Source organism: Belonocnema kinseyi, chromosome 9 (assembly GCF_010883055.1).
Source record: "Belonocnema kinseyi isolate 2016_QV_RU_SX_M_011 chromosome 9, B_treatae_v1, whole genome shotgun sequence".
Classification (NCBI taxonomy): Eukaryota; Metazoa; Arthropoda; class Insecta; order Hymenoptera; family Cynipidae; genus Belonocnema; species Belonocnema kinseyi.
In genome coordinates this window covers 77,068,330-77,090,216 of record NC_046665.1, presented here as the reverse complement: position 1 = coordinate 77,090,216, position 21,887 = coordinate 77,068,330, and the positions used below count along the sequence as shown (strand labels likewise).

The following is a 21,887-nucleotide window of genomic DNA, read 5'->3' as shown; positions in this document are numbered from 1 at the left end:
AACCTCTTTACATGTACTTTGAGACTATTATAACGATATATATTTAAAAAAATAATTTTTAGTTTTTTTTTTTAAATCAAAATTGAAATTTATTTTTTTTTTGAAAAAACCCATATTTAAAAAAATTCTATTTGAAAAAATAGCTTTTCTATACTTTTTGGAATCATGTAGAATAAAAAGTGGGCCGGAAATTCTTTCTTGGTCAAATTTAAATTTTTACGTTCGAGGGTACCAGGTTAAACTTCCGCAGCGCTCGGGCACGAATACTGTCAGGTCGATGTGCCCTAAAATTATAACTAACTTTATTAAGATGATTATTTGTGCAAAAATATATAAATTACGTTATATATTTCATCCTGCACATTTTATTTAATTCGGAATGAGCGTAAAAATCTAAATTTGACCAAGAAAACATTTTCGGCCCACTTTTTATTCTACGTCATTTCAAAGAGTATAAGAAAAGCAATTTTTTGAAATAGAATTTTTTTAACTATGGGTTTAAAAAAAACAATTTGAATTTTGAATTTTGATTTTGAAAAAAATATAAAATTTTGGTTTTAAGCATATCGGTATAATAGTCTTAAAGTACATGAAAAGAGATTTCGAAAACACTATAAAAAAGGTCCAATTGGATCATCCTAAAAGAAGTTACACTAACGTGAAGGCGAAGAAGCGCATGGAAAAGTGAAAACTTCAGGCCCCTGTATATTGACAACCGGTTGATAATTATATCTATGGTTTGGTGAATTAATGTAGGTCTGTTAGAACAGTCTATACATATGAATAAATATGTATTTCGAAAAAAGTGCAAAATATCGAAAAGTGGAAAAAGAACTTTTTCTAGAGCGTTTAAAGAGGAGCAATTTTTCTGTCATTTTGTTAATTTTCAGAATTGTTTTCAAATTTTATAGGGGATTTCGAATTTGCGTAAACATTCTCACCCGAATCGAAAACTAGAAGTTTAATATTTTAATTAGATTTAATAAAATGTTTGTTTTAATTATTTCCCATAGTAAAAATATCTTTGTGATATAAATATGGAAAGTAGACAATCACCCGAGTATCAATTTTTTAAGGATATTTTTATTCTGTCAGTGTGGAATGCATAGAATTTAAAAAATTGAGGGTACACTCAAAAATAATTGTTCTTTATTTTGAAGAAAAAATGATATAGTATAAATTTTACCTAAAACCAATTGCGTCGGGAGCTGGAATTATTTACCTCGGATTTACTAATTCATTAGGCTTGTTCAACCATACGTGAAACACCAGTAGCTCACCGACAAAGGGGACGTTCGCCGATACTCGCGCGTGTATTGCGTAATATTATGTATTACAAATTGAAATAGTTCATTCGGTCCTAACTGTTCACGTTTGAAGGCCCTGGAAATAGCTTCAAAGTCAATTGCAGGCCATGCCCGAACTCTTAGTTTAATCAAGGTTCCAGTGTATATCCATTATTCTTTCATTGGCCTTAAAGCATTTCAAGCTTAATTTATTCCTCGATTTATTCCATATTTTCGAGTAAAAAAATACCAAAGGGATTATTTTATTTTTACCGCAAATTCAACGGTGAAATTATACTTTTAGAAAAATTAATGTTAATGGATCTTTTTCGCAATAATATTATTATTTATACATTAGTTTTAGAACACCAAAAAGTACTTTATTATAGGTCAATGAATTCTTCTGGACATTCTCCATCTAAAAGGAAGATTCAAATACATTGATTAATGTATATTGTAAAAAGCACAAACTAAGATTCATTTTCCTAAAACGTTAATTGCACCGTTGAATTCGCGGCAAAAATTGCAGAAAATTATTCATTTGACATTTTTTTGTCAAGTCAAAAAGAAGGAAGGTATTAAGCTTTAAAAGTTTTAAGACCAATGAGGGAGTATTAAGTATTGTTGGTCTAAAAGCTCAAATTTTTACTACATTATTTTTTCTTCAGAAGGAACAAATATTTTCGAGAGCACCATCAATTTTTAATACTTTCATTTTTTGGACCACCTTAGTGCGCATGTTCCTCAATTGCTTTGATTCGCCAAATATAAGTGTTTTAGAGTGCGCATGCGCCAATATTATTATTCTCGCCCAGCCTGCTATAGATTGAAATACTTTGCACATCATTTATAAGCATGGAAGTCCTCTTTTTCGAAGAGGCTGTTACGAAAAATATTTTAATTGCTTATTATTTAAAGCTTCTCTAACATAATTTTCAGATCGCGTGTCAGTTCTGATTTAACAACCCCTGATCTAATCTTCAAAATACTATAATAATTGAAGCCAGAATTCCTATAATTCCTTTGAACTCATTTAGTTTCAGACTAATGAATCCAAGTGACACTTGGTTAAATTCAACTTTTCAGTACACATAACACAACATAATTAGGGAAGACTGAACTTCTGTAGAAGTCTATAAAACTGGAAATTCCAAGGCTATCGTCGCATTAATTAGCGTCTGGTGACCTCAGTGTACCTCTGTCAAGGACTTTTCGAGAGGTCAACTCGACGAGATCGATTCTCGAATTTTATGCGGGAGATGTAGCAACATATAGCGCACCCGGAACCCCACAGAATGATTCAGAGGGGTGGGTGCGCATAGGCATAGGATTTGAAGGGGTGGGTGTGGTAACTCCACTTCCCCATATCTTTCCTTGTCTATCATGCATATCTATCCCTCTCAATTTTCCTACGTTGTGTGTAGTGTGTAGATTCCGACCTTAGCTTAGTATATAGTAATATAGTGACTCATAGGGGTAGAAATAGGAAGCTACCTTTCCATGTTCATGTCGCTTTTACGGTATGTCGTAAAGATTCGTATAGCGACTGAACAAAGACTCCCTATAGGCCAACATTTTACCTATTGCGTCTTAAGAATTTCTTCTTTGGAACTGTTTGCAACGATTCTATGTCAACCCACAATTTTTACGAGTTCGAAAAACGCAAGAAACAATAAACTCTTCTCACTATCAGACTCTTTCATGTTCAACCCTTCATGGAAATCTAAATAAACGGAGACGTCCCAGAGACTGGAAAGATCCACCTGTGCTGGATATTTGTAGACTTCGGGAAAAAAGATAATCCTGGACTTCTGAGTTTACTTTTTTGTAGATTTGTCTCGAAATCTTATTTTAGGATTCTTCAATTTTCGGAGAACTATTTTGAGATTAACGTACGAGAAGAAATAATAATCTTATCCAGGAGTATGAGGACACCTAAAAAACTAGCGATTAAAAAAACGCACTCAATTCTCGCAGGATATCTCCAGAAAAAATAGAATATAATAATTTATAAAAAAAGCATTTGGAAGTTCTGTTAATTCCTTATCTAATGAGCCCTATTTGAAGTATTTTTGATTAAAGGTTGAGTGAGAAACTTCGGTCTATAATTTCTCATTTTTGCCAATTTTTATGATTAAACTTTAACTTATGGCAAAATCTATGAAAATAATGATAAAAACTTGATGGTCAGGTCAAATGAACCCTAAAATCTTCTCTTTAAAATGAGCCCCAAAAACTATAAAAATGTTTACTGGTTCTCGAATTATTATTAAAAATATAGCGATTTTCTATTGCGCACGCCTCTATAATTTTAATGATAATTCGAGGACCAGTAAATATTTTTATAGTTTCTTGGGCTCATTTTAAAGAGGAAATCTCAAGGTTCATTTTACGTGACTGAATTTTTACCATTATTTTCATAGATTTGCCAGGATGTGAAGTTTAATCATGAAAAGTGGAGAAAATCTGAATTTAGATTGCCCTTACTCACTATTCCACTCAATATCTCAGTCTCCCTTGATCCAAAATACTTAAATAAACGCTTATTTGTGTCAAAAATTCCAGATTACAAAGTAAACCTGAAATGAAAATTACAATTCTTTACGGAAACTCCCATTTATATCTCAGAATTATAATTCTTTGCGGAATTTCCCTGTCTCAAAGTAAAAATTATCAATCTTCACGGAAATTTCCTGTCCTGAACTCAGAATTTTATATTTTTTACTAAAATTCCTCGTGGAAACATAGAATTATAATTATTTTCGAATATTTCAGTTTCCAAGGGCAGATAACTGTAATTCTTACGCTATTTTCTATATACTTTTATTTATTCCCTGTCGCAACACAGAATTATACATCTTTTAGAAAAGGCCCTGTTTCAAAGTCAAAATTATATAATACTTTACTGAAATTCCTTATCCCAAATGAGAATTATAATTCTTGTAGAAAATGCACTGTTTCAAGTCAGGATTAGAGTAATATTATATATATGAACTCAATTTTAATCTGCATATTAGTACATTTGAGAGGAAAGTTTCGGCCACTGAATAAAATTCCCGGTCACTTCCCGGTTTTCCCGATTTCCATGCTGGGTAAACCAGTGTTTAATTCGTACTTTGATGTATTTCTTGTAAAAATAAATCCAGTTTAACGTCCATTAAAAGATGCAATAATTATTTTTCGTATTCATGACACATGCAGATTCTCTCTTATATCGGTTCAGATTGTTTGACTAAAAACTATAAGTTTGGAGAAAAATTATGCTTTGCTATGCAGTAGTTTATTATTTTAAATTTATTTAGTTTAGAGTGATACTTGTTGGTAACAAGTCATGCGGCTTAGGAAATTATGGAATGGGTTACAATGTAATTTCATTTCCCTTTTTAAAATTCACTGGCTAATTTCCTATTTTCTTATAATAATTAATATTATACAATATTATGACTCACATACTTGTTTTATAAATATATAATTTTGAAAAATATTTTTGACATATAAATAAGTCAATGCAGGAAAAATAAAATATCGTAAAAAAATAACAAATTGCAATAACACAAAAATTTAACATTTCAAGCTATAGAAATTAAAAGAAACCTAATTCGAATTTTGTAACGAATCTATATTTTAACACTTATTTATGGATTCAGCAAATTTATCTTATTAACACTAAAAAAATCCAATAAAAATAGAGCTAGATATTTTTTTTATTTTCAGCCCAACGGCCTTGAAAAATGGACTTAGTTCACATATATTTTTCTTAACCATCCACACATGCATTCCAAGATTGAATGTGTTTAAACATCTATTAAAACATAAAATATACGACCCAATAAAGAATCCTGGACCTTTAATAACTAAATTAGTCTGAATCTAAAAAATTCTTTAATAATTTTAGAATGCTCATAAAGTATTTTACGACAAAATATACGAAGGAATAATAAAAAACTTGATTTATCACTTTTCCCTCGAAAAACTCACCAATCTAACTTCTGCCTTTCCATGCGGATTTCACGCTTATTTACGCACGAAACTATTTTTCACATTGAGTAAATAAGTTTTTTAAGTGACAATACAATCTTTTACCGTTGATAGGAACCTTTCGTGAGGATATCTTGTAATTCTAACATCAATTTTTACTTGCTCTAGTATTCCTTGGTTTATTGACCATGTGAACGTGTCTTGCGTATCAAAGTTCAAGGGAGAAAATTCGAGCAGAGGAAGACGACCTTGCTCGAGTTCCAAGAGCACGAGGTCCTGAATTTTTTACAAACGAAATCTCTGCCTTCTAGGTTTCGGTTCACCTGATTCTTAAGTTCGCGAAACTAGTTTAGCACTCTCGATTCTGAATGAAAATTGCTTCGAATGTATCCTGTTACGAAAAAAAGAAAAAATATAATAAGGTTTTCAGGAACAGAACTTGAAAATCAATAATATCAGATATTTCTCATTGAAGGAATCTACACATTTCTACCTATACATATACATGTAATTCAAAATCCAATGGAATCGGGCAACTAGCTGTATTCTATTAATCATAATATGTGGGCTTCCACATGAAATGGAGTATTGTATGGTATGGAGTTAAGTATATAGTCAAATAACCGAATAAATTCTGGACATTTTGAACTCAAAACGAAAAACGAGCCGCCAGGGAATTTTTGAAATTGTAACTCAGAAAACCAGCTTTTTGAAAAAAACGTATCTAAAGTTGGTGATATAGTAAGTGTATGTAACTTTAACATGGGCGTATGATTTCGCATTTTTGAAACAATAATTATTCATTAATAATTTAGAATTGAAAGCATTGGAAATTGTTAAAAATATATCGAACGATTTTAAACTGAAAATCTTCCAATCGAACCATTGTAGACTAGCTACAAATTTAAAAAATTGGACAATTTCATTGCAAAAGAGCTGAAACTATATAACATTTCTAATTCAAAGCGTTCAAACTTGAATAATTTTATTTTCTATTAAAGAATCTTAAAATTGAATTATTTTGAAAAAAGTTTAAAAAAATAAATAAATATAAATGGGAAATTTTAAAAACAAAACATTCACCGAACATTTTGATACTAAAATTTTCCTATGCTTAAAAATTTCAATGATTTTGCGTGAATTTAAATAGTTAAAAAAAAAATAATACAAAACAAGATTGCTCTGGTATCGGATTTTAATGTAATAGTTTACACAATTTAAAACCTTTCAATTCAACATTGTTTTTTTAAGTGGAGTTTAAAATGTTTACTATTTTGGAAAATTATCAAATTTAAAAAAATTATATTTCCAATGCCTATTACTAAAATCTACTTATTTTCAAGGTTTGAATTAAAAAATTATTGTCTTAATTTTGGATCGTTTTGAATGTATTCTAGAGAAATTTAATCCAAAACTGTTCAATTACAAATTCTTGAAGCTGCAAATTGTGCAAATGTCAAGTCATTTAATATAATATTATATGATTCCGAAGAATTTAAAAAATCAAGAAAATTTCTAATGCAATTTTTCAATTTTAAAAGATTTAATAATGAAATTTTCCTGACATTCTTAATAATAGAATTTTAAACTACAAAAGAACTTTAGTTTTGAAGGGCTAGAAAATTAAACTCTTTTAGAAATGTCAATTAAAACTATAATTTTAAATTGAAATTACAGAAGTTTTAAAGATTATAAATATATAATTATATACTTTCTGATGGGAAAATTTCTAAATAAATAAATTAAAAGTTGAACCGTTAAAAATTAAACAATTCAAAATTTCGCTTCTAAAATTGAAATATTCTTAAATAAGGATTTTGAAACTAAGTCGTTAAAAATAATTAATTTTCAAATTGTTTATCCCAATTTAAAAAATTGAATCCTTTTAATCTGAGGAGAAAAATAAATAATTCTCGTGCCAAATATCAGGCCTGTAGAAAAAAACTTTTCTATGATTTTAAGAATTGCAATATCAGTTACGAGCTATGAAAGAAAAAACATTTTTTACGAAAAAAGTTTAAATCTCACGAAAAATAATTATCTTCTTACCAATCTAAAAAAATTGTTGAATTTTAATCGATATTGGCTTATTTTTTCCGGGAAACCGTTACGTAAAACTCTACTATTTCTAATCTTTAAAATAATTAAATGATCTTAAAATATATTGAAATATTTAAGGAAATTATCAATTAGAAAAGCATTTTTAAAGTAAATGATTTGTGCAGTAATGTTACTTTTAAATACGAGAATATAATTGCCTTGGAGCCAAAAGGTATACAACGGTGTAAACAAAAGAAAAACGCGTTAAGTATTTAAGTACAGTCCCTAACTTAAAAATTAATGATAAGGCCTTTCCATCCAAACCAGTTCATATAGATGAGAATAATTATTTGATGAGATGTCAAACTGACGTGTATTTACTAATAAACTGTCATATTGATATGACAAAAAAAGTTGCAACTTGAAGGCAAACAAATGTTTCACACAACAAATAAAGAGTTCTCTGTACTTTAGAATTTTTGTAGTTTTTGTAAAGCACACTCCAGTCCTCCTTTTCCTTTGGCACCATAATTTTCTTCAGAATTTCCACTTTGTTTTAATAAGAATCCAGGCGAGAAAGCGCAATGAACAGAGGTGGTCAGAAAATATTTGGGTCACATGACTTGGTAGCGTTGGGGTAAACATGGCACAGCCTAGCTATAGGGCATTATTGCGCGACAACTAAACGTAATTTAGACCGGGTTGAAATAAGGGGTTACACCCCCGGTTTCCAGGATGCGTGTACGCAATGCTTGAATGTGAAACACAAACTGCGGGTTGTAGGCCTGTAGTGTTGTAGCGTAGGCGATGTTGGCCATAATGCCCCACCTTCACCACAGCAACCGCCGAATACGCCTATCTATACCGTGTGTCATAAAAAAGGAACGTTTTACACTCTCCCTATTACCATCCCCCTTCTTCGGACTAGTCTGAACCACTTTTACGATCCTCATTCTCTTCTTTTTCTTATATTTTTCTTTTTTGACCATTGCATGTGGGATGAGAAATGCTAATTTCGAGATAATCTACATCCGCAGTTGACTATTATTTTATTTTTCAATTCAATTTTAGATAATATTTCATGCGAGTTAATAACTTTGAGTCAAGAAGCACACCCGGAAGTGGAAACCTAACGCAGATAGTCAAATATTAATTACGGAAACATGGGTGGCGCACATTGTTGTGGACACTGGATGAAAAAATGTTTTTAAAAAAATTCAAATTTATATTTTCAACCGATTTTCAAGTTTTCTTTTAGGCGAAAGCTAAATGCATTCTTAAGAGATCTGCAAGGGCCGATTAAAACAAAAGTTTATACTTTTTTTATTTAGGTATAAACGGTGCAAAAATTAAAATGCTTAAATTTCCGATGCATTAACCATGCATAAATTGTTCAGTTTGACATTAATGTATAATTAATAAATGTAGATTCGCAAAATATGAATTCAGAATTTATAATATATTTAAATTTTATTACCCATGCCACGTACAAGCATTATCAAAATAAATGGAAATATTTTTCTCATCGTTAAAAACAAATGGTAGACAAAAATTCGCCTGTTTGTGCAATTTTTCAAAGTTTGAGGTACTGTTTTAGGTTTAATTGTTTTACCAGTGGTCTTCCAGAACAGTAAATTTACATTTTGTGAAAAACGTGATTGTTATGAATAACCTCGCAATGTCGGTCAATTCAAAAATGTGTGCAGGATTATAATAGAATCTCTTTTTCAAACATTTCTTGGCTAGATCGTTTTATTTCTGTTGGAGCTCTTTTTCTTATCTATTTAAAGTCGATCAAAAGTTTTTTTTAAATCCTCACATTATGCTAAATGCGGAGGACATGCAAAAAGCGTAAACACACATAATTTTTAATTAAGCTACATTGCGAATTTGTCTATAGCACTCACATTTTAAATGAAATTTCAATTAACTTTTCCGGAATATCACTGGCAAACTAACTGTAACAAATATTTACAAAAAGTACCTCAAACTTTAAAACATTGCACAAACAGCGAGTTTTTTTATGCCATTTATTTATGAAAATTACATTTTTCATAAAATGGCAATGCATTTCCCTGGAATATCACTGGCAAACCAATTGAAACAAACATAAAAAAGAAGTACCTCCAAATTAAAAAAATTACACAAAAAGTGAATTTGTTCATAACAATGACATTTTTCAAAAAAGGTAAATGTACTACTCCTGAATATAGAATGTAGAAGGTTTAAAATTAGACTAGAGACAAAATTAACTTTATAAATATTCATAACCATTAAAAAATCTAGAATGCTGTTAATAAGAAATGATTAATTTATTATAAACACTCAGTAATTTGTGAATCAGCATTTATCGATTCCACATTAATGTCACTCAAACTGAACGCTTTTCTTTTTTTTTATTCGACGTAGAAATTCTTGCTCGTTCAGTTGAGCCCAAATCAATTGGAAAATTAATAAAATGGCGTCTGTTTTTCTGAAATTGTTGAAAGTAAATTTTCGCAGACCCAATTTTTAGATCTATGTGGAAACATTTAGTGCATATAACACTGAAAAAAATTAATTAAAAAAAAATCAAATTTTCGGATTTTTGTCGGAAACGCCAAAAGAATTTTTACGTCGAATAAAAAAATAAAATCTTGAATATATATGATCGTTCGGAAAACACTCCATTTAAAACAAAATGTCTTCAAAATGATCAATTATAGACGAAAATTTCAACAAAAATAATTATTTCGTGTGACACTTATGTAGATTAAATTTTAAATATTAAAATTTTTTACTTTTTAGATAAATCATTATTTTTTAAACCCAGATGCATGTTTTTATGCATTGTCTGGAACAAAATTGAGAGAGAAGTTATTATAATATTGGTGCCAAAAATTGGTAAATTTTCTTAATTTTATTTTAAGATATAATTTTGTACCGTCAAATACTTTTTTTTTTAATTAGGCAATAAGCAACAGCAAGTAAACGTTTTGCCATTTTTTAACTTAGTTTCTGATAGAATAGTTTGATATAAAAGGCGCGCACAGAATTTCAGGACACGCAGCATGTGGGAGCGGAAAGACTACAGGTTCACAGAAATTCTGTGAGTTGCCCACAAATATTTTCGATATAGACAATTCGTATACATAAAAAATGTTGTGTTTAAGATCTAAAGATTGTGGTCTGTGAAATTGAAAAATTATATAATGTGGTTTGAAAGTCGACATTGGAATTTCAAATTTGAGATTTACATTTTAAATCTATTTAAATTTCATTTGTCATCTGAAATAACTCAAGACTCTTTTTGGACCTATCTTAAAATAGATTTTTTTGCTCATAACATGTATCTCGCTCTAACTTGCGTTTCAAATTTTGTCAATTTTCAAATTAAAAAAATAGAATTTATCAAAGGTTAAACGCTTTTTAAAATACGAAAGAAGCCGATTTTATCATCAACAATGTATGATTTCGTAAATAGAATAGACTTATGTACCTTAATAATTATAAAAAATTCCATGACCAGAAACCTGAAAATGATACCAACATTTGGTGAAAAAATAATATGCAACAACTAAATAAATTAGAAATAAAATATGAGACTGAAAAGGTTGGTAAAATACGGAATACCACTTCAAAAATATATGGACGGAATTTTAATTAAAAACTGTAAAGGAGAATTTTCTATGTTTAAAACATTATCATTTTGAACATTTCTTCATTTCTCTAATTAACTATATACGACGAACCATCATAAAATGCATAATACGGGAGTAAGTTTAAATTCCTTGAGATTTAATAAATTAAATTAAATATGTGCATTTTTTTGGTAGTCAGAGTAATTTTCGCAGGAGAAATGTTCTCAACATTTAAAAAAAGGGTTGGAGTATCTGCAATTAAAGAAGCTTTTCGCGACCCTTTTAAATATTTTTCTTAATTAAAATTCCGGTAGAATAATTAACGATCTCATTTTTAAAAGTACAATATATTTGCATTATACAAAACATTAAATTATGATTAAATTAAAATTAATTAATAATTATTTATTACCTGAATAGTTGAAATTCAATAAAAATCTTTTTTTCTTCGGAAAGATTACTGGCCCCTGTAATATATTTCAGTATCTTTCCAGATGGAAAAAGTCATTCTGTATATTACATCTTGTAAATAAATTATAATTCATGGATATTAAATTAAAAGAAATTAAGTATATTTATGACCGAATCCATTAAAAATCATGCAGGCTAGCGGGTGACATATTCAGAATGGATTGTCAATGAACTATGTTTTAGCACGTGAATTATGAGGCGACACGTATTTTTTAAATTAGCGTATAATAACGACTTTATTCACGATTGTTATTAATTTTGAAGGAAAAATTAGTTTTTTGTAAATTTTACTTTTAAAACCGTACAACTTGTGCAATTTTTTAAATCACTAATTCGGGAGAATTTTTTTTATACTTTACCCTTTTTACAAGGGAAAAATATCACACGAATCGACATTGTATTCCCACGAAAAAAAGGACTCCATTCGCCTACAATATATGTATTACCTATCACTCCTGAAAATTTCAGCGAAATAGGTAGCTGTTTTGAGAAAATTTCTTGTTATAATTTTTTAAAAAATCAAAATAGATTCACCACTTTTTATTCTCGTTCGTTTTTCTTCCGGGTTCCGAAAATGTGAAAAAAACTTGACAAACTTGAACCAAAAAAAACTTAACATCTCAAAAATTGAAAAAGAGCAAGATTTCAACTAAACAAATAATTAATACTTTTTTCCTGATATTACCAAATAGGAAATTTATGGTTATTAGATTATATTAGTACCTATTATTCCAAAATAATTTCATGATTAAAGTGGAGTTTTTTTTAAATAAAGAAAAACCCCAGTATCTCAAAATGTAATATTTTCTGATATTTTCCAAATACAGGAAAATATTTTGGATCACGAGAATCAGTCAAATCTATTTGAATCTCTTCGCATGTAGAACTTAGTTATCCTTGTTTCCAAAGAATAATAAAGAAGGTATGATCACAGGAATATAATATAAGAAAAAATAAAATTTGTAATATTTTTTTACGACATGTACCTAATGGCAATTTTTAGTTATCACTTTTGAAGAATAATAAATGAGGTATGAGGTCAGAAAAATATATAAGAAAGAATCCAAATAATTTTGCACGACATGTACATAATGGCAATTTTTAGTTATCACTTTCGTAAAAATTCAGGTGGAAAAATTATACATAATAGAAAAAATTATATAAAATTTTCATTTCTCATATTCATCTTTCGTATAAAAGAAATTAAAATTATACACAATACTTTCCACCATGCATCATTTTTTTCTTTTGGCAAAAAATATGCAAAATAATTTTTACCTAATCACTTATTCATGGATTACAAATGAAATCCTCGTTTGAAATTAACAAGCCCTCCCATGTGAATGGTAAATATCGTTGAACTTTACGCATCAAAGATTGGATTTCGAATCCATGAGTCTCACGGAAGACCGATTATGCATTTGCCAAGCTAGTTGATGGAAAGTATGCACTATAGATACGCATTTAGTGGAGGGATTACCAACGAGCGGATTATGGTGCACGATAGGGTAATGTAATGGCACTCGGAAAAGTAAAGCCGCTCAAGTTTTGCCTCGCTGAGTAAAACCTTGCGCCCGTGTCTCGTTGTAACTATACGCACATAATTATTATTTCACCCTATGATATTGATTTCATTCGACGACCTTTCGTGACCCGGCTGCATAAGTCAGGGAGTATCGGTCTCTGATCTTTAACTTCCTTTTTGAGACTGTTTCAGATTCACGTAGTCTAGAAATGAGAATCTGGAATGCGTCGTTTGTCGGTTTCCCAGGAGGCACCTTAATCCGCGGATCAAGATAAAGATCACGGAAATTCAGGGGCCAGGACTTGAAGCAATTTGTCTCAGGATTTTAATACATCTTAACACTCGTAAAAGAAAATCTGATCGATCCATTTGAATTAGGCACTCATCGATTCTCATTCATTCAGTAAAAAAGACTTACTTTGTCTGACTGATAAAGACAATGTACTACTTCGAAATAACAATTATCTGGAATTATTATTTTAGGTTTAGGTCTTAGGGGTGGTGACGTGGTGGTACGTACAGAATACAAGTTCATACTGTATAATCTAAAGTATCTTGTAATAGGAATGAGACTAATGCACTCCAATAATTTTTTAAGAGAAATAATTTTATTATATTTTTGTGGAAAATCATTAGAGCATTCTTTTGAACCATTGATTTTGACAAAATCTTAAAAATAGGGATTTGCAGAATAATTTTTTTAATATTATAATTTCATTATTAATATATTAAATTTTCAAATCATAAAAACAAATATACTATTTAGTTAAAGTCAAAATGTTCAAAACAAAAAAATTTCAAGGTATTTCAAATGATTTTTAGGGATTTCAAGGAAGCGAGCTCAGATTTCAAGAGTATTTAGTACCTCCTCTTTGGATAAAATGTTACAATTATCATAAGAAAAAAAAGTGAAAAGGAAATTTTTAGATTGAATTCAAATACAATTTTAGTTTTAAACATTTTATTGTATTTTTTCCAAAAATTAAATTTGTTGATTTGTAATGTCATTTTTCACGAATAAAACAAAAACTTCGGGTTTGCATGATCAGACATGATCAGACAAATACAATAAATACTTCAGTGTTATACACCTTAAGATGTTGAGTTCAAACTCATCCGAAATTTGTCTGGATTTAAGCTAGTGATATGCATTTAGACAAAAAAAATTACTACGCCTTTGAATGGGTTAATTCGGTCAATTTTTAAATCGATCAATTTCGTTCGAATTTTGACAATCAAGATGGTAAAGTTACTTCAAAATTTAAAACCTTTCACTCTTGATGATTCTCAAATTCATCATGGTTTTAAAAAAAGACTTCGAAATTTTAATTACTTCCAAATTAAAACCATTTGTATTGTACTTCTAAACATTTGAAAATTCTATTTTTTACAATATTGAAGGGTGTCACACCGAAGAGCCTAAATGACACCCTTTATACAATATATTTTTCATTGTCTCAAAAATTCTTTAAATTCAAAATACCAATCTTAAAAAAGCATTTCCTTAGCCCAGAACTACTAAAGTTGGGTAAGCCAAAAAGAACCCCAATCTATTTTTCTCGATCACTGATCCCTAAGCTTGATCCATTTGTTGAGAAAATAATTGCGTATTTATGTTTTATTACAAAAATAAAACAGTTTAACCCGTGATCCCCGGGCCTTCATGATTGACATGTATAATTAAAGTTGATTTCCGAAAAAATACTAAGTGTTTCAGAGGAAAACCGAAACACATCAGATGTCGAAGAGAAAAATAAATTAAATTTTGTGTTTACAAGAAAGAATAAAATAATGCTTAAGGTAGTTTTGTACCTATTTCATGAATAAAACACAATTGAGTGATAAAAAATATTGGCTTTTTTATAACACTTTAATATTACACGCATTAGTTCTCATCTTTGATATTTTTTGTTTTATGCAACAGAAGAATAGAAAAAATTAGCCTCCCATAGACATAATCTTAATCTCGACCTTTTTATCTCTTCTACGTTCATTCTATGCATTGCTACCATCGAAGATGAGTTTCGATGTTTATGTGTAGGTGCACCACTTGACCCTCTGCGATAACTAACTATTCATGTCCAACGTTCTGCAGCAGGATAGTGTGCAGGTAAGCTTTTAAGTCTAAAGGTTGATCGTCTGTAATCGTAAAAGCTCCTTCAGTACCTCGAGGCAAAGCTCAAGAATGCTCGACTCGCTTAAAAGACGGCTCTATCGAGTAACCGAGAAAGACTGACGACAAATTAAAGTCTCTTTGTTTTTTACTCATATACCCTGAGCCTTCTTCACAATTCCTATCATGTATATTTTGCTTCTTGAATAGGAAAAGAAAAAGAAAATATGACCGGAATCGGAGGAATGGGCTCGGAACTTCTGAAAGTCCATTAGTTTTTATACCTTTCATAACAGCCAGCTCAAAGAAATTATTATTTTAAGTTAGGGTCCAATAACATTTTATTGGTTTCAAATAATACATCATGGCCTTTAAATTAAATTTTATTTGTGATAGTAAAATGTGCTCTACGGCTAGTCTCGATTAAATTTAACCCCAAAGTGCTACAACATCCAGTTTCTCTTTCGTACGTTAACGTAATACTCAAAGCCCAGCATTTTAATCTTGTAACATTCTTAACGAAGAATGACTTTTAAACAAAAAAGTTAAAGTTTTAATCCAGAACTTAAATTTATAACAAAAAAGACGAATTTTCAATAAATGAAGATTTTTCAGTAAAGAAAGAGAAAAAAAGTTCATCCAAATTCTTAAACGTTCAAGCCAAAAGACAAATTATCCGTAAAACAGTTAAATTTTCAATCAGAAAATATGAATTATCAACAAAAAAAATAATTTTGAACCACACAATTGCATTACTAATAAAAAAAGAGGAAATTTCAAACTAAGAAGATTAGTTTTCTACTAAGGAAGTCGAATTTTCTACTAAAATTGCTCAATTTTCTACAAAAACTGGAACTGTTACATTCGGAGTTTAAAAAACTAATTTGAAACCAAAATACAAAATGAATTTTCAACCAAACATATGAATAATGAACACAAAATTCGAAACATATGTTCAACTTTTAAACCAAGTAGATGAAGTTTCAACTAAAAAGATCAATTTTTAACAAAAAAGTTCAATTTCCAACCAAAGAAATAGATTTTAACATGAAACGATAAATTTTCTACTACAATAGTTACAGTTTTGATTAAAAAAATTAATTTTCTACCAAACAAATAAACGACTTTTCAAACAAAAATTTGAATTTCTAACTAAAACGATGAATCTTTAACAACAACAAATTATTTTTTAACAAATCGGCCAACCTTAACCAAGTAGCTAAATTTTGAACCAAAAAATATGAATTTGGAACAAAGAATGTAGCAGCAGATATTTCAAGACAAATCTATATTTTTAATTATTTATTTGCTTAATATTTTAATTAAACGACTGCATTTTTAAATAGAAAGAATGACTTTTTAATAAAATTGTTGAATTAACAACCATACAATAACATTATTTACTCAAAATGTAATCATCAGAATGAAGCAACTGCAAAAAAGAAGAAATATAAGTATAAATACAAGACGCCTGGTACTCGGAATCGAGGTCCTCACTAAGCGCCCGCTTGGAGGGAAATATCTCTGAGACGCATTGGTGGAGTAGCTGAATAACGTCTCGCGCACGCGCATGTCATTTTCAAGATGCTTACAGGATTTAGAGTTAATGGAAGGGAGAGGCGCTTGGTGAGAAAATACGTTTTTTCGAAGAGGCGCCTCGTGAGAGTCTATTTTAAAAATTAAATGACTTTGTATGACTGATTTCTAGGTTTTCCCTGGCCTACATATACTCTGATTGAGCTTAATCGAGGTATCTGCAAATATGGAGAATATTTTAAATTTTATTTCTTTCAACGCTACTAAGTCTCCAATTTCTAACGGAACTCATTAAATTAGATTGATCCGATATGATAAACCTCTAGAAAAATAATGACTCTTCAAAATATAGAGAGAAATATATTTTTCCAGATAAATTTTTAAGCAAGAGTATTTTTGGGTTTATATTCTATTGAAAGGGATGAAAGAATCCGAGCATAATAAAGTCAAGCCTGCATAATACGAGATCTAGTACAGTCATTAACAGCACGAAAAGCAGAGGCTCTGATATTCTGGGGTTGGAGAATAGGGAAAGCAGGAAACATTGATGAAGCTACGGAAGAGATGAGTAAAATGGACATTGCAGACGCAACCTGGAGGAGTCGAGGCCGTATTATTTTTCAGGAAACAAAGAGGGAGAAAATTAGGAGAGATGTGAGCAGAAGGGCATATTGAAATGCGGAGAGAATGAATACGGGAAAAGGAATAAAGGAAAGAACCCTTTAACAGAACTCTCTATGTGGATTTAAATTTTAATATGTGCGTGCATATATCTGTATCCTGTCTATAAAAAATGGAGAATCCGTCAAGTTTCAAGATACAGTATCAAACCCATAGTTTCATATAGGATTCTCTAAATTACGAATCATTTGATGAAACAGGGACTTTTTAATTTACAATTTCATTAATATTTCCCCTCATCAGGAAATACAGCTTTCTCTGTAGATTCCTGCAATCGGAATTTACCGTCATTTTGAGTATTCAAGTTCAATGTGACCACTGAACCAGAAAACCGAAAGATGACAGTGAATTTCTTTTCTTTTGAAGATATCCCGCAATTTTTTTTGTAATCTTCTTTTAAGTTATTAATCATCGAAATTTGATCCATATTTACACTCCATACGGAGTAATTATGCATCAAAATTTTTGTTTGTTATTAAAAGTGTGTACATTTTTTGGGTTCCAAACCCTATGGAAATCTTTGTTTGGGCATTACAGAACATGGTATTAAAAATAACTTGACTTTTTAAAAATAATTAGGTATATTTAAAAACAAAAAATGTTTCATGTTATAGGAAGGAGAATCTTTTGAAAAGTTGCACATGTTATCTGATTTTTTGAAATAATTAAAAAAAAACTAGCAATTAAAAAATTAGAACAGTGAGTACACTTTCGTCTTTGGAATTTCCGTACGCCCTCTTCGATTATTTTTCATATTTATTTTCGATAATAAATCAAAGTATAATTTTTCAAAAATTTCACTGTAGCTGTTCAAAAAATTAAAACTGATTTAATCCATAATTAACCCGATCAACGATATTTAATTAATACTTATAATAGTTATTTATTCGACTAATTATTTTGAGAAAGTTGACTATTAATTCATAAGTATTTACGATTATTATTTATATAAATACACATTTTGCATTAGCATTTGAAATTCAATACTTTTAGATTATAATGAAACTGTTTAGTTTATTAGTTCAATATATCGTTTAAAATTAAATCATTTTAAGTTAAAACTTGATGCAATAGAAAATCTAATATCTGTTTAGTGTTTGAAATGTAACAATGCTTACTTAAACCCTTTTATAGACTTGAATAATGTTATCAAATTAAAAAAAAATAGTTGAGATTTTTATTATTTAAATCAAATTAAAAACCTTGATTAAAATCTGAATGTTAAAAAACTTTAATAGTAGATCAATTTTAAATTTGAATCCTTTGATATTGAGTAATTAACAAATTATAAAAAGCCTGTGTCTATATATGTACTGGAAAAATCCGGCTATTTGTAACGAAACTCTGATACAAATAGTTCCTTTTTCAAATCCCACTATTCAGGCACACAAAATCCGGCTATTTGTATCGAATTTTCGGCACACATACTCACGGACTTGGGAAAAAACATGTGCAAGACATTTTGATTTAAAGTGTTGAATAATTTTTAATTTGAACATTCAAAATTGTTTGGTTTTGAACTTAAATCGCAAAGTTGTCGAACTAGAGATCAAAGTCCGTTAATGTCAATACTTTAATTTATTATACTTTCAGAACAATTAAAAAGAGTTTAAATTTGATACAATTTTTAAGTTGAAAAATTAAACATTTTGTTCTCAAATTAAAGTCTTTAAAAACAGTGCAATTTGAAAATGAAAACCTTTTAATACTGAAACGATTATAAATTGACTGCATTCAAAATTGAATAAGACTAATTAATATATGAGATTGAAATATCGAGCAATGAGACAATTTCAAATAAAAATAGTTTTAAGTTGTACAATATTTAATTTAACCATTAAAAGCTGTCTAAATTAAAATTGTTCAATCTTGCATAGTTTCAAATTGTAAATTAGTTGAACAATTATCAGTACTTCTTTTTTAATATGTCTTATTTTCCTTATCCGCAATGTGGAATTGTTCTACTTATGTTCAATGCTTTAATCTTGAAGTAACGCGGTAATGTATTGATTTTTAAATATTTAAAGACCTCGAAATAAAAATTACTCAATTTTTATGGCTTCCGATTTCGAATTGTACTATTTTCAAGATTTTCATTTGCATACTGCCTAATTTTGAAAGCTTCAATTTCATTCAATACAGAAAATATTCAAATTTTAATTTTGAATGTTTAATTTTAAACGCTTCAAATTTAGTATATCGCTCTGTATTAGATTCGTTAGTTTGGAGATTCTTTTTTGAAAACTTCAAACTTTGAATTGTACTACCAGTGAAAATCTTTTTTCGAAGAAAATTCAAAATCGATTATGATACAAAGGTCCCTTATTTAGACAGTAGTGTTTTTTGTTGCTTTGCTGTTGTTTGCATATGTTATCAATGTCTTTAAAATTGCATGTATTAAATTTTATATATTTAAAAGCATATCTTTTTATATTAGCATCATTGTAAATAACTATTAACGAAAATGTTGTTTATTCTTAAGGAAAATAATAATTTTTTATACTTATTTCACAATTTACTATGATAAGTAACTTTTTAGGATGTACTTAATGTATTTTGTATTAGGCACACCGATTACATCCAATTTTTCTAGAAAAATGTGAATAAAAATTTTTCTCTCACACATTTTTAAGACATTAAGAATTAAAAACAACCAAAAATGTGTGGACCAAAAAGATAAGCCTCAGGCTAGTGTGCGTATTTAGTTTTAAAAACAATTTTTCTTTCCTTATAAAATAAATCACCGGCAAAAGTTTTTCGCTGATTAATCACAGGTATCAACTAAGTATAGATACAATGTTATCGCGTACAGAGAACAGATATCTTACCTATTGCCAGACTCGAGTTCGGTGTACTCGTCGCCTCAGCGAGTAACGATCCTTGAAACTTTGCTCCTATAGTTGGCTAGATTTTACGCCCGTTGATAAAGTCGCGATAAATTATTACGGTAATTAAACGCGTCCAAACGTTCACTGAGCACGCGACCAGTGCACATGATGACAATTACAATTGCAGGGGAACAAAAACAATCTAGTGCAAGATCAGAAGTCACTGTCAGCTGTGTTAAACTACTACCGTCGGGTTGCTATTCGCTGTTTTTAATTTTTAGCGCTGTGTTTACTTGCCCCAGGTGCCTACACTGGCGAGATAACCCTTTTTAATCAAAGCCGATTGCTATGTTGGTTCAGCTTCCTTTGAAATCGATACCTTTTGGTTGAACTCTGCCCAACCCACTAAAATTCTCACCTCCCTTTTAGTTCATTCAGGAGCATATGTCATTCATTCTGTAATTCCTATACACTTGTAATGTGCCACTCATTCTATTCTAGATTTTATTGATCTTATTAAGTGATATATCATCTTTGAAAATAAAATAAAAATTTATCTCTTAGGGGTCATTCGACGAAGAAATTCTTAAGCTTTCGAATACTTAAAAAAATTTAGATTTTTTTTCTGACCGAGTTTGTCGTTCAAAGTCTGCAGTGATTTTTAGTACAGCTCGCGCTAGGGTCTACGTACAAACGGGGGTCACCAAAAAAAATTAAATCTTACACTTTACGGCTTGACAAAAAGAAGAGGGCGTATTTGTCAGTGGCCGCTGCAAGGCTTCTCTCGTCGTCTTGGATTTCGTGGCACTTCTACGACAATTTTGTTCCTGCAGATTTCTGATTTTCACTATCCGAGTTGAAAAACCCTACCAATTATGATGTTCTTTGGTAGGATTTCGAACCTTGATAATATAATTGAGAAAAATTGATAAGAACTGCAAAAAACAATTGCGCGTGAACACGTGTCCGCTTCTAAACAAAATCTTTTTCAATATACGGGAAATACGTTCAGTATAGAAAACCTCCCCGCTGAACTCTCTATTTTTGACCGATAACCGCCAAATAGCTGAACTTTGAATGTCCTCAGATGTTAGCTGCCGAATCTAGAGTTTACATGAGACCCAATGGTACAGATACACCCTTTTGTACCTCGGGACCTCCGCAGTTAGCACTAAACTTTATTTTGCTAAATAATTGCTGAAAAACTTCCACCCATGGTCCAGAATAGGGTGGTCATTACTTTTCAAGATCATATTTTTTGGTTCTACCGCCCATAGTTTTGTTATAGAATGCCTAAAAAATAATTTTCTACAAATTTGAGCGAAATCAAGTAATATTAACCCGTGCCCCAAAGACCGTGAAGTTTTCAATTGATAAAACATAGGATAATGACAACTTTTTCTTAATGTGTGAATCCAACTTTAGGATAAAAAAATTGGTCATAATTTGTAATATTATATAATTTTAAGACCCTCTTATGGGGCCCTAAAAATCCCCCCTAGGTACTATTTAAGAGTTTCGTAGAAATCACAAACTAGGTATATATTATAGGTGTTTATGAGTCTTTATACTGAATGTGAACCATGTTATTGTTTGTTTCAATGAGTACTAAACTGCGTTTATAGTGGTACCCCTTATACTTTTAAACAATATATTTATGCTTTCTCGAAAAATGTGTAAAACATGGTGTTTTTTTTAGTCATGATTTCTTTTGTCAGTGTTAAGAGTAAAAATGTTTATTAAAATCATCTTTAAATGTATCACGGTTAAGTAACTATTTGTTTCTCATACTGAATTATTTAACCAACT

The 21,887-nt window shown here is 29.8% G+C and overlaps 1 protein-coding gene across 4 annotated transcripts in view; it reads right to left on the bottom strand.

Annotated features, from left to right (window-relative positions):
• The window catches only part of LOC117180111 (protein sickie), a 319,545-nt gene that overhangs the window by 91,853 nt on the left and 205,805 nt on the right, over positions 1–21,887 (bottom strand). The gene's annotated exons all lie outside the window — the stretch shown is intronic.